The sequence below is a fragment of the Ambystoma mexicanum genome, chromosome 11 (genome assembly GCF_040938575.1).
Source record: "Ambystoma mexicanum isolate Mex_15411 chromosome 11, UKY_AmexF1_1, whole genome shotgun sequence".
Classification (NCBI taxonomy): domain Eukaryota; kingdom Metazoa; phylum Chordata; class Amphibia; order Caudata; family Ambystomatidae; genus Ambystoma; species Ambystoma mexicanum.
The window spans coordinates 784,017,037-784,030,261 of record NC_090934.1 but is presented as its reverse complement, the minus strand read 5'-3'; positions in this window follow the sequence as shown (position 1 = coordinate 784,030,261).

Sequence of the window (13,225 nt, the reverse complement as noted above, 5' to 3'; positions counted from 1 at the left end):
AGATGGTAAGGATCTAATTATTGCTCGGGGGTGATTGGGTCGTCTAGGGCTTCAGCCATCTGTGGATCTATTTTGGGTAGCTCTATGTTATCCAGGACGTCCTCTATCTCGGTGTCAGTGAGGGGCAGGGTCTTGGAGTATAGGTCACGATAGAACTTGGAAAAGACCGAGTTGATCTCAGCCTGGGTGTGCGCTGTGGTGCCGTCAGGTATGAGTATGTGGCAAATTGGGGTCCTAGGGGTTTCCTTTTTGTAGAGCCAGGCTAGGAGTTTACCGGGTTTATCTCCCAGCATGTGCGTTCTTTCAGTGTGCTCAGCGTAACTTAGTTTCCCCAAGGTTTCCCAGTGTGACAGGCAGGTCTGTGTCAGTTTGGTAATTTCCTGTAGATGTTCTGGAGTCGGATCTGTCCTGCTCTCCAGCTCCCTCAACTCCCCTTCCGCGCCCTCCAGGGAGTTAGTGATGGACCTCTGGGCACCCCCCACCGCAGCTATCATCTCCCCCCTCAGGACTACCTGATATGCCTCCCACGCGGTACCGACGCATTCAACACTGTCCAGGTTGTTTTGCCAGTATTCATCGGTACTGTCTTTTATATGTTCGCGAAAGGCTGCATCGAGCAGGGCTTCAACCCTAAGTCTCCATGTGGGAATCGGGGGTCTGGGCAAGTATACTTCCCAGATGGCCAACATGTGGGAGTGATTTGACAACACCCTTGGCAAATACTGTGCTTCACTAAATGTGGCTCGCTGCCCCAGACTGACTAGAATATAGTCCAGCCTAGTGTGGAGGTTGTGTGGCGGGGAGAAGAAGGAAAATTCTCTTCGCTCAGGGTCCTGTTCCCTCCACAGATCACATAGTGATAGCTGGCTTATTAACTTAGATGATATCTTGGCTGGGGGGGATGAGCGGGAGTGTTTAGTATCAGACCTGTCTTTGAGGGGATCAAGTGTGCAATTATGGTCTCCCCCCCAAATCGTGCAATTTACATAGGGGCTCAGTCGCGAAAACAGGGAGTGGAAGAAAGCGGTGGCATCATGATTAGGAGCATAAGTACTAACCAGGCATATTTCCTTCCCCTCCATGGTACCTTGCACAAGTGCCATCCTGCCCTCGTCGTCTATTCTGGTGCTCACCACTCTGAATGGGATGTTCGGGTCGATCCAAATCAGGACCCCTCTAGCATAAGAGGAGTAGGAGGAACCAATCAGGGTTCTTCGCCATGTTTTGGCTAGCGCCTTCAGGTTTTCCGTCGTCAGGTATGTTTCTTGAAGCATAGCAATTCCGACCTTGCATCGTCGCAGATATGCGTGTATCCAGTGTTGTTTCACAAAGCTGTTCATGCCCCTGACGTTCCACGTCATTACTTTTATTTTTTCAGCCATAGGCGCCGTGGTGTCTGTTGCTCCTCCTCGGCCTCGGTCGAGGTCCTGTCGGTGCTGTATCTGTCGTGCAGTTATCCTGAGGTCTTGGTGTTCAACGTCCAAACTTCCCAACGTGGGTGCTAACTCTACGTTTCTCCCTCCCCTTAAATAAACTTCCCAACCATAGAACTGGTCCAGCGAGGTGACCCTCGTTCTGACTGTCCCGTTTATGCTCCTTAGGACCTGGCATGGTCTTCGGGTGCCCTACGGGCGGGTAAACGTACCCTGAAAAAGGAAACTCCTGGGGGTTTGGGGGAGCACTTGCTTCGGTTTCCGCAAGTATGATCACATCAGCCGATTAATAGGCTAGGTCTTTCTGCTGAAACGCAGTTGTATTAAGAAGAGTTCTCCTGCGGCTTTAGGGAGGCGGTTTGGTGCGGCTTCCGCCTATTGTCTTCGACATCAGGTAGTTGCTGTCCATCCATCCAGTCCCGTGCTTGTTCCGGGGTGTTGAACAGGGAGGGGGGCCCTGTTGTTGTGTATTACCTTTAGTCTTGCAGGGTATAGAAGCATGTACCACAATCCCGCTGCTTTCAATCTGGCTTTCGTATATATGAACTGAGCTCTGCTCATTTGTACTTGGAAGGTGTAATCGGGATAAATCGCAATCTTGGCGGTGTCCCTCTTGATCTGGCCACCTGATCGTGAGTGTGCCAAAATGACCTCTCGGTCCCTGTAGTTCAGTACTTACGCTATCATGGGCCTAGGTGGACCGCCCGGTGGTGGTTTCTTGGCAAGTGACCTATGAGCCCTCTCTTTGGAGAAGCCCTGCGACAGCTTTTCTGCGCCAATCTCCTGTAGCAGGAGGTTCTCCACGTAGTTGGTGGGATCTGGGCCTTCAATGCCCTCCGGCAGGCCGAGAAGCCGGATGTTGTTGCGGCGAGCCCTACCTTCTGCCTCCTCCGCTCTGTCCTCCAAGTTCTTGACTCTCTGCTGAAGACCATCTACGTCGTGCAGGAGTTGGGTTTTTGCTTCCATATTTTCGCGTACCTTGGTCTCCAGTGCTTGAGTCCTGCCAGCCAAGGATCAGACATCCTGACGAAGGAGGCCCAGATCCGTAGCCACAGCGTCAATTTTGTTCACCATTGTTGCTTGGAATGTCTTAATGGCCTCGAGTAGTTGGGTGTTGCTAGGTTCAGCCGCCGTTGCAGTGGGGCCGGTTTCTGTCCCAACAGTTGCCGTGTCCAAGGCCTCGGGGTCGGGGAGACCGTTGGCCGTGAAAGCGTCTATGGTGGTCTGGTGCTGCTCAGACCTAGCCCCCTTTGGCGTCGATTTGTTCGAGCGCGACATTCTCCTGGATCCGGCTACGTCGCTGAGGGCAGTAGCGGTAATGTGCGCTTTCTTTTGTGGCCTCGGGTGAGGCTCGCGGCTTCGAGGTGCGGAGGCCTGTGTCGGGCCTATCGTCCACGGTCCCTCAGGTGTAGCGATAGCCCATTCAACGCCGCCGATGCTCCGTTTGGCAGCTGTGCCTCCCAGTCGCTCTCCCTACTCCTCTCCCGAGCGGTTGTGCGGGTTTGTAGTCTCGCGGTCCGTTGGGATGGCGCTGGGTTCCCCAGGCTTAGTGTGTGAGTGCTGCCATCTTGGTTTCTCGCCGAGCGGTAATCCGCGGGCGGCCAAAGCGAGTCTTTCGGGCTTACACCCTCGAGTGTGGAGGGTCCTGGTGCTTCCTGCAGTCGTCCGTAACAATCGTGGTGCTTCGCAGGGTTTGTTGAATGTTTCAGAGCCGTAGAAAACAGCTTATAAATGGCACATCTGGCGGAGCTCGCCGAAGTCGTGTCCTCTCTACATGGCGGTTAGCCACGCCCCTCTGTCATAGATACGTTATATGGGCAATCCTGCAGGAGTGCCGCGTCCCCACCTTGTATGGGGAAGTGGACCGATTTCTGCCAGTTGGCCCTAAGGCCACTGACTCCCTGGAAGTCACTTAATATTTTCATCACTGCACAACAGGATATGGAAGGGTTGCCCATATAAATCAGCAGACCATCTGCATATAAAGGTATTCTCTCCTTGCCTCCCTAGGGCCACCTAAAGCCCTCCCACTCTGTGCTCGACCTGAGCATCACTGCCAGCGGTTCCACTTCTAGGGTGAAGAGCAAATGAGAGAGGGGACAGCCCTGTCTCTTACCCCGCCCGAGGGGAAAAGTCCTGCAGCGGAACCCGTTAGCTGCACTTCACACACTGGAAATGTATAAAGTAGGTGCACCCAGCTCAAAAAGCCCTCCCCAAAACCAATTCTTTCCATCGTTCCCCACAGTGAATCCCAGTGCACCGAGTCAAATGCCTTTTCAAAATTCACTGACAGCCGAGCCAGTGGACCTGGAATAGTGGAAGCTTGACCCAAAGCCATTTGTACGTTGCACAGGTTAATGTGAGTAGACTTAGATAGCATAAACTCGCACTGATCCGGGTGCATTAAACACCATGTAATCCCCAGTAGATGATTTGCCAAGAACCTTGCCAGGATTTTCACTTCTCCATGTATAAGCAAGATTGGTCTGTAGGAGGCACTGCGTACAAGTGGTTTGCCCGGTGTGGGAAGAACCACAATGCTTGCTTTTTTCAAATCCTCGGGCAATATACTGTCTCTCCTGCTCTGCGGAAATAGCCAGTGCAGTGGCCCAACCACCTCCTCTCCCAGTCTCTTCCAGACATCCACTGGGAAGCCTTTCAGGCCCGGAAACTTCCCTGACTGTATTTGTGAGATAGCTGCTATTTCCTCTTCTGATATATCTGTTTCCAACCCTTTGCTCTGCCGTGGTGTCAGCTTTGGTAGAACCACCGACTCCAGTACCCCCGGTCCTTCATCTGCCCCGGTCGGCTTGACGGAGCACTGTATAAGGACTCAAAATACCCTGTGAGAGCATGTGCATTGTCTGCGTCCCTTGTGAAAGCCTCACCAGTGACGCCCTGAAGAGCTCTTACATTCCCTGTGCCCCTTTCCCTTTGCTCCAGCCACGTAAGCATCTTTTGTGCCTTTTCCCCGGCTTCATTAATCTGGCTTTGCTTGAGCCAGAGCGCCTGTTTTGCAATATCTAATGCCACATTCCATAGTATTTCCTGGGCTGTCCGCAATTTATGCTGCGCTTGCAAGGACCCGGAAGTGACCAGATCTGCCTCTGCCCTCTCCAAGTCCACCTCCACCTCCCCCACCTCCACCTCCCTCAATGGTAGTGTGTGTTGCTTCTGCCGTACCACAACCAGTGAAACTGCCTCCCCCTTGAGAACTGCTTTGTACTCCTCCTAGACCGTGACAGGTCTGTCCACCGACCCCTCAGTAAACTCGGGGAAGCCCAGATAGTACGAATTCAGCCTCCATGTGGGTGTGGGTATCTCACTCCAACTCTTGAGTGTAATGAGTAGTGGAGAATGGTCTGAGAACCCCATGCCTAGGAATGTCATCGAGAATAGCCTATGGCCATCACCCAGTGGGATGAAAAGGTAGTCCAGCCTGGAGAAGGAAGATTGAGCCCCAGAGAAGAAGGAGTACCCGGTTTCCCCAGCATGCAAGCATCTCCAAGTGTCCAACCAGCCATTTGCCTTAGCGAAGGAGCCCAGTTTGGTGGGTAGTTCCAGATTCCTACTGCCTATGTGAGACCTATCCAGGCCAGTGTCCATTATATCATTGAAATCCCCTCCCAGGACCCATCTCACCACCCGACCCAACACAATGAGCTTCTGAAGATCGTTGAGCAAGTCCTGCGTGAGGGGAGTGGTTGCGTAACAGCCATAATGCCCCATGTGGCACTCCCGATGTATCAACACAAGACTTCCCATAGGGTCCGTTCGTACCTGAGTGATCGAGAATGGTAATCTTTTGTGTATAAGGATCATGTTACCTTTCGCGCCTCATGAAAGGCCATACAATGTAAAAACATACAATGCAACCCCGCCAAGTGGGTTTCAGTGATGAGGGCGAAGTCTGGCGAGGGCCTATTAAGTGAACAGCAGTATCAACCTGTGTTTGATGCTCGAGCACATCCCATTTACATTCCAAGTTAGCAATGTGACTCCTCTGTCTTGTACTATCCTCTCCTAGGTGCCAAAAACCGGGTGAGTGCCCTTGTGAGTCCCACCCCCCCATAGTATCCACGTGTGAAGCAAATCAAAGACCCCGCTGGCTAGATATTCTCCTGCCCCAGCCATGCAATGTGAAAGCAACAACAGTAAAAACAAAACAAAGTTACTTGATCACATTTCCAGTTACGCCGTTGTCCGGCGCCTCCCCCCAAGTTCATCCATCCTCCTCCCGGTCCGGTGTACCACCAATATCCTCTGGTGACATTGGTTTCTTTGAGTACAATGGGACTGAAGAAGGCACTGGTTTTGGTGCCGATCGCTGCGTCCCCTTCTGCTGCATGGGGGCCACTGTATGCCGAATGTTGGTTTCATACCATTCCCACACCTCTCATGGTGTGCTAAAGAGGAGTGCATTCAACCTGTGGTACACTTTCAGCTGCAAGGGGAAAAAAAGGGCCTACTTAATGCCACTGAAGAACAACTTTCGTTCGCTGCACCTCCCTCGTATAATCGGGGAAAATCAGACACGGAAGCTATTATAAGTGATTGGCCATCTGTAAAAGGGCGTACCTTTCTCTGAAATTCAAAAGCCATGCAATGACAGTGCATGGGGGAGCCCCCGGCACTGGCCTGCCCATGGGCACCCTATGGGTCCGTTCCACTGAGAAGAAGTTGGAGAGTTTCTTTGGCGCCATAAAATCCGCAAGCCACTTTCAAGGAAATGTTCTATACTGGGTACCTCTGTTTTCTCCGGCAGTCCCAGGATACAGAGATTATTTTGCCTTGACCTCCCTTCACTGTCCTCTGCCTACTCTCCAGGACCTTGAGCTTCTGGGATACTACTGTTCATTATTTGTCCATATTCTTTACAGCATCTTCTGTGTCTGATATCCGCTGCTCTGCCTCTCCTAACCTCTCCTACCCTCGATGACAACTTACGGATGTCCTGCCGCAGAAGAGAGACCTCTGCCAGCCCATCGATCTTTTCTTCCACCGAGGATCGATACTCGGCAATGGCACCCATGATATCACTTAGCAAGATAGCTGAGTCCTGAGCCGGGTTTCCATACTGGAAGTGTTCTTTGTGGTGGGCTGTACTGTGGTGGGGTTGTTGACCACAAATTGGTCGATCTTGCTCTGGTGCATGGCCTTCTTACTTTTCTCTTTTGCCATATTGTATTGGGAGGGGCTTTCAGTCGGGCACTCTCCGGTCACCCCCCCACTCCCCTCTGGCAGCGTTCCTCCAGAAGCCCAGTTGCTTGTGTGGGGCCCCTTTGTACCACTCGACCCACACTGGGCCCTTCCCCACCTGCAAGGGGCAGCAGTCCTTGTGCTGGCACCTGTCCCTCCCCCAGCCAGGCCTCCCTTTCTTGCCCGCAGCCCAGGCAAAGTAAGCACTCTCCGCAGATACCTCCTGCTACTCCCTTGTAGGCTTCCAAGGGTCCCTGCTGATGCTACTGCAGACCTTTGCACTAGGGCCCACTGCCCCACACCTGCCCAACTGCGCACTGATGCTTTTGGGTCCGTGGTCTAAGAGGCCCTTTCCTCTATGTAGTGTATATGCACCTGTGATCAGGCCACCTCAGCTCTGGGTGGGGGCCCAGCCCGTCAAACAAGCAGTGGGCCTGCCCCAGGTGGTGGTGCCCGCCAGCCAAGATGCTCTTCCACAGACCCCCATTGTCACAGGGGCGCACCCCTGCTGTATGCAGGATGCCCCTCCATTGGATACACTGGGCTCTGGGCCCCAGCCGCTTTCTCACTCTACCTACCTGCGGCCCGGGGAATTTTATTCACTGCATTCGGGGTTTCCCCAGGTCAGGGAACCCGACCCGCTCACAATGGGAAGAATCCCCAGGTGTTGCCCCACTCCTTAAGCCGGCAGCGCCCCCCTACCTCTAGGGTACTTCAATGTGTTAGTGCGGCCTGAGCCACCTTTGCACACTGCCGGGATTACTTGACTACACTTCCGCATATATCCGCTGTCAGTCTCTGCTACTCTGCTGCCTGTCAGCCCGTGTCCACCTCCCTGCCGCCTGTTTCACCGGTGATTGACCCTAGAAACAGCGCATTGGCCATTGGGCTGACAGTGCTCTCGGTCTTCAAGCAGTATGGAGCCGTGGCTCCAAGGCCTCTGCCGGCATAACTGCAGTCGCCTCGTTCCCCCACTTCCCGGCCTCGAACTGCACCGGTAGTGCTACAGGTGGTCGCCGGCATAATCCGCTACATAGTTATAAAATTTGGAGTCTCTGCAAGTAACTTTAAGTCAGGATATTTTCCAGGATAAATTCGGCCTTGACGGAGCGGTTCATGGAATTATGGTTACCCACAGGAAACCTTGATGTGGCACACCTGTGTGGCTTGGCTGTGCTGACTGCTGGTCACTGTACAAGGTTGACAGGTCGTGGAGTTATCGTTACCCAGGATACCTCAAACCTTGATGTGGCACTCCAGTGTGGCTTGGCTGTAAGATATGGAACCTCTGGGTTTGGATGACAGCGTGCCTGGGCCTTGTTGCGATGGGGAGTCCCTGGGTGTACAGGCAACACATCACTGGGCCCTCTCCAGGCTTCACTGGGTCTTTCACAATGGAGGGCCGGACCTGGCGGAGTGTGTCAGGCTCAGCGCGAGTGCTGCTGCGGTGTCATCGGGCTGTCTTGTTGCCTGGCCATACAAGCATCCTCTCCTCTGAGGGCCGCGACCAGGCTCTCACCTTCTTGGACTGCAAGGACAATTATGGTGTTGACTCTTCCTATCATGGGAAGCAGCACAGGGATATAGCTGGCCGGTTGACTTTGGCAGTTGTGTTCCGTTGCCTTGCTGTCTGCCTGCTTGCAATGGCCACGTCGCGTGGCACCTCGTCGTTTCTGTACTCCAGCGGTCCTTGTGCGTTGGCAGCAGGCCCTGAACTCTGGTGGCCGTGTTGTGCGGCAATAGGGCTCCCTGTCACACAATGACAGTACAGGATTGTCAGGGAGGCCGACAGCACCACAGAGTAATTCCCCCTTGTCGTCAATTGTTGGGATACCGCTGGAGGTGCAAGCCTCTCTGAAATAACTGAGACTACAACTAGTTCAGTAACCAACTGGTGAGTGGGATTCTGCTTGCCTCTTTTTATTCTTTACCCGCACGTGACCAAACACGCACTCCACTGGTGACGTGCTGTGGTCACCACAATGCTGCTATTAGTTTACTTATTCGGTAAAAGGGCAGTTTGTGCGTTTCTCCAGCTCTTCCAGTCGAATGTTGGGGAGGTACTGTAATTGAATGAGGGCATTAAAGGGATGTGGCTCTCGTGGGGTTTGACTGGGTCTTAGGGTTTCCTGACTCCTGCCCAAAGGGACCAGGAAAGTGGTCTTATTGAAATGGATAAAGTTGTGCTCTGCTTAGTGAGGAAGTTGTAGAGATGGTATTATTTTCTGTGGTATGATTTGGACTGGTGGAGCCCTGACTTGGTCTTGAGATGTCTTGACTCTGGTCCCCAAGTAACAGGGAAAGAGGTCCCATTAAAATGCATAGAGATACGTGGATCTCCTAGCTTCTTTACCTTTGCTGGCCCTAAGGTTCTGACTACCAGGTAGGAAAGGAGTGACATGAGATGGGGCGAGAGCAATGACTGTCAAAGAACAGTGCCTTACAACCATCAGGGTACTACCAACCAGTTTACGAATCGGCCCTGGATTTACATTAATCTACTGCATAGTCGTCGTCTCATGTCTAGCATTACAATATCCCAGAGAGGACTGGTAAATTATAGCCTGGGGGATGGTGCGATTTAGTGGCCCATGATGAAGTGGCACGAGCCCACATTTCAGCAGCTCTAACCCACCATATTATTTAATTATTTATTATTTAAATGTGTTGCAGTGATTTGCTCACCATCACACAATTTCAGCCAAGTTGGGAAGCGGCTAGTATACCCTATGCTCCCTGTATTATGGAATATAATAACACTTTGGTCATAGTGCTTCATGCTAGATGCTTTCAGCTTCTAGGCAATGCAATAGCAGGTATTATTACCCTCATTTGAACGGAACTGAAGTTATGAAAGGTTAAGTGGACCCAGCTGCTGCTGGGTTAGAAATAGAGAAATGCAGGTAGCCCTCATGGCAGAGACCAAGCTTTAGGTGTGGTACCATCCAAACTTCAAGCAGGTGTGAGTTGGTGGGAAGAAGTGGTGGGGTGTGCCTTAAGTGAGGCCTACCGATATTAGAGTATACATCAAGTGTTTTCCCTTGCCTACCTTAGACATTACTATGGAAAAGAGCACACATCCCATGTAGCAGCCCTTCTTGAGATTGGCTCATCCTCATTTTACTTTATAGGGTTTCATGAGGATTTTGTATGCTATGTCAGGCGGATATCTCAGGCAGTGTCTGCACTTTGCAAGCCAGGCCTGGGGTACAGAGCCATCTTGGAGAAAATCCAGTCTTTGCCAGATTGTGTGATCCTGGGCGAATCGTGTGACCTCTTCACTGTGCATTTCGTTTCTCTATATGTTTACTTGGGATCACCTAGAAGTGACTGAGTTGGCAGTGTACACTATATCGGAATGCCTCAATCATAAATGTTCTAACAGCGTCACAGCAATAGATATCACCTCCAGCTGGGGGACCGGGTCTCATTTTGGGAAGCAGTTATAGATACATTTATAGAATTAGTAATGTTTTTTTGCATAGAAACGTGTCAGGTGCGGTCAGCTTGATCCAACTCTAAGGAAATAAACCAGAAACAATCGCAAAGTAACCTGACGGTTCAGGGGCACTAGTGTAAGCAGCAAAAATAATCATCATGCCCTTCTCCTTAAAAAAGGCAATACATAATATATTAAACAGTGTTGTGCCTGGCATTTGTATAGAAACTGTGTGTACATGTCAATAGAGGCTTCCATTGTGCACCCTTGATCCTCCGCTGTATCAGTGAATAGCATCCGTATTTTGTTTGTGCAGCCTTGCGAGCCCGTGTTGGCCAATGCTCAGAGCTTAAATGTGAGCCCTGGCTGCCCACCAGTAAAGAAGAGCCATTCCAATGTGATGTTCCTCTTTGGCAGGGGCACACTTCTATGAATTGAAAAACCTGAGGGCGGCAGGGCCTCAGGTTTTTCAATTCATGAAAGTGTGCCAACGTCAGATGTACAGTTTCTAAACGCGTGCGGCGCGTTGCAAACTGATCAGGGCATCCTGGCCTCTTAATATTTCATCATGAAACATTAAGAGGCCAGGATTCCTGATCAGTTTTGCAATGCACCATGCGTGCTTAGAAACTGTATACCTGACGTTGGCAATGGCAAATTCCCTCTAATAACTACTCCCCATGCCACCCTACAGCTGGGAGAGGGGGGCCACGCCACTTGACTTACCTTACGGTAGCTGAGGACTCAGCTGGAGGTCGAGTCGCAGTCTAACTAGGAGTCTGTCTCACTCTGTCTCCCTCAATAACACACACTGTCACAGAGTCACTGGCGCATGTGTTGCTGCCTGGATTCTCCTTCGTTCAGGAAAAACAAAGGCTGAGGCTGCGCAGCAGTGCACTGCGCAGGCAGGGCACTTGCAGTTTGTCCCCCGTCCTGAGCACATTCATTATGCGTAGGCTCGGGGCACCGCAGCAGAAGTGTGCAGACAGTCTACGTTAACTTTTGCAAGCTGACATCGTATTTTACACACTGCAGATACCTGGTGTTCCAGGGACAGCTAAACCACCTGACCCTTCAAGATGGCCGAATTCAGATGTTGGTAGTGGTGATCCCATTAAAAGCAAATTAGATCACATATTCTGGCCGTAATGAGGGATTACTAGTCCGCCCACCCTATTCTAGATTATGAAAACCCTTTGGTTTTTCGTGAGGGTGAAGCTGATCCCAAGGAGGGTGGCACCCCTCAAACGAGGTTGATGTGAGAGGTGTGGGGCTTACTTTTGGCGCTTTGCGTAAACACATTTTGGAGAAATGTTTATTATATTTTGACCAGTTTGTCAGGGCGCAATGAAGCCATTCTAGTTGGCACCATTTGAGAATGGCCTTAAGTACTACCTTGTAGGAAGCCTACAGATGTTGTAAGTGGTTTCAACCCAGCACTCCACCTAAGTCAATGCCTAGCGTGAGATGCCCAGCTGGAAACCTTATTTATATATTTTTATGTCAAAAGTTCTTTTATTTCTGGATGATGTACCCTTATATAACGCCCCTCTCTTTGAATCCCCCCAGTCTCACTGAACCAAGAAGTAGGTTTGTTTTGCAAAGTTAAAAGATTTATTTGATGAATTGAACAGTATATATATCACACTTTTATGAATATGAATAATATCTAGATATCACACTTATTAATATTTATACACTGATCAGCAATGGGTGATATCACAACAATCAACAATCTCTTTAATCAATAGGAGTATGGGTGATAAGAATAATGTAGCAGAGAATAAACCTTTGTGTGGGTTCAATGAAATGCAATGATATGAAATGAATGCAGCACAGAAATAAAACTTGATATGAATTCAATCAAAGACAATGTAATCACTCTTTCCCCCTGTTACTACTCAATCCCCCTAATATGCAATATGAAGAGATGGAATGGGGGCGCACAGGTTTCAGGAATATACAGTCAACAATGCAGTTCAATCCCAATTCCCCAGCAAGTTTAGAGAGAACAGGAATGATTTTGAAACAGGTCAAATGCTTTTGAATGTGATTTGAAAGGAATGGGAAAAATGCTAAAAATGGATTTAATTTGCTAAATTGGATTCAGAACTAGTGAGAGTTGCTTTGGATAGGTTCAGGTACACACTAGCAATGATGTTTGAATGACTGGCAGATTGGAAATTAAATTCAGAGATTGGATGCAAGAAATAGCGATTTTATATGGAATGAAATTGAGCCAAATGCAGAATCGCGGCAAACTTTTCAGCGCGCGAGAAATGCGATTACAGAAAAACTATAAGGAGTTGGAGTGCGGTTCTTGTTTCGTTTGAAAGCTGAGGATGTTAGCTAGCATGTACGGTTCAAAAGTTACAGAGGTTTTAGTAAAGGTCGATTTTTCAGAAAAGAGTCATGATTTCCAATGAGAGATGCACTTTTTGAAGATTACAAACAAGGATTTCTTAACACTAAGGGAGGCTATGTAGATGTGAGATATCAACGGTACAGCCACCAGTCCAGAGGCGCCTCTGTCTGATCTTTGTCCGCTGCGACACTTGCCTTCTTCAGCAAAAATATTAGCGCAAAGATGATTATCATTACAATTATCACAGGATTATATGGATGAGAGAAGGAGTCAGGAAAGACAAAAGAGATTCTATAATGCAGTTCTGGATATGCTGGAATGGGTTGGATGGGATTACTTAAGGCTAAGAGATTTGCTATGGACACTTCTATGCTAAATACTCACAACTATGGGTTTGGAATGGGCCCGTCAAAGATCTGGTGGAAGTTTGGGGTTAAAATCAGGTTGCAAGATTTTAAAGGCCAGCTGAGAAGGGTTCAGCTTTTTGGGTTGGGCCTTCTGCTTCAGGGTTCTGGAGTCTGGATAGTTCTGGAGTCTGGATAGTTCTGGAGTCTGGATTCTCCTTCAGAGTGCTTCGCCAGTAGATCGGTGATGGGTGAACGTGTGTGTGTCCCTGTGCCCTCAACAGTCCCTATTTATGCATTTCCCAAGGGGGTGGGGAGGCTGATTATACTAAGCCCACCCTCAAGGAAACTGATTGGTCTAAGTATTCCCTCTCTCCTGATTCGAGAAGGAAACAGTGTGTCATGATGTGTCATGTTTATGGTCCAGGGAGAAAAAACTCCCCTT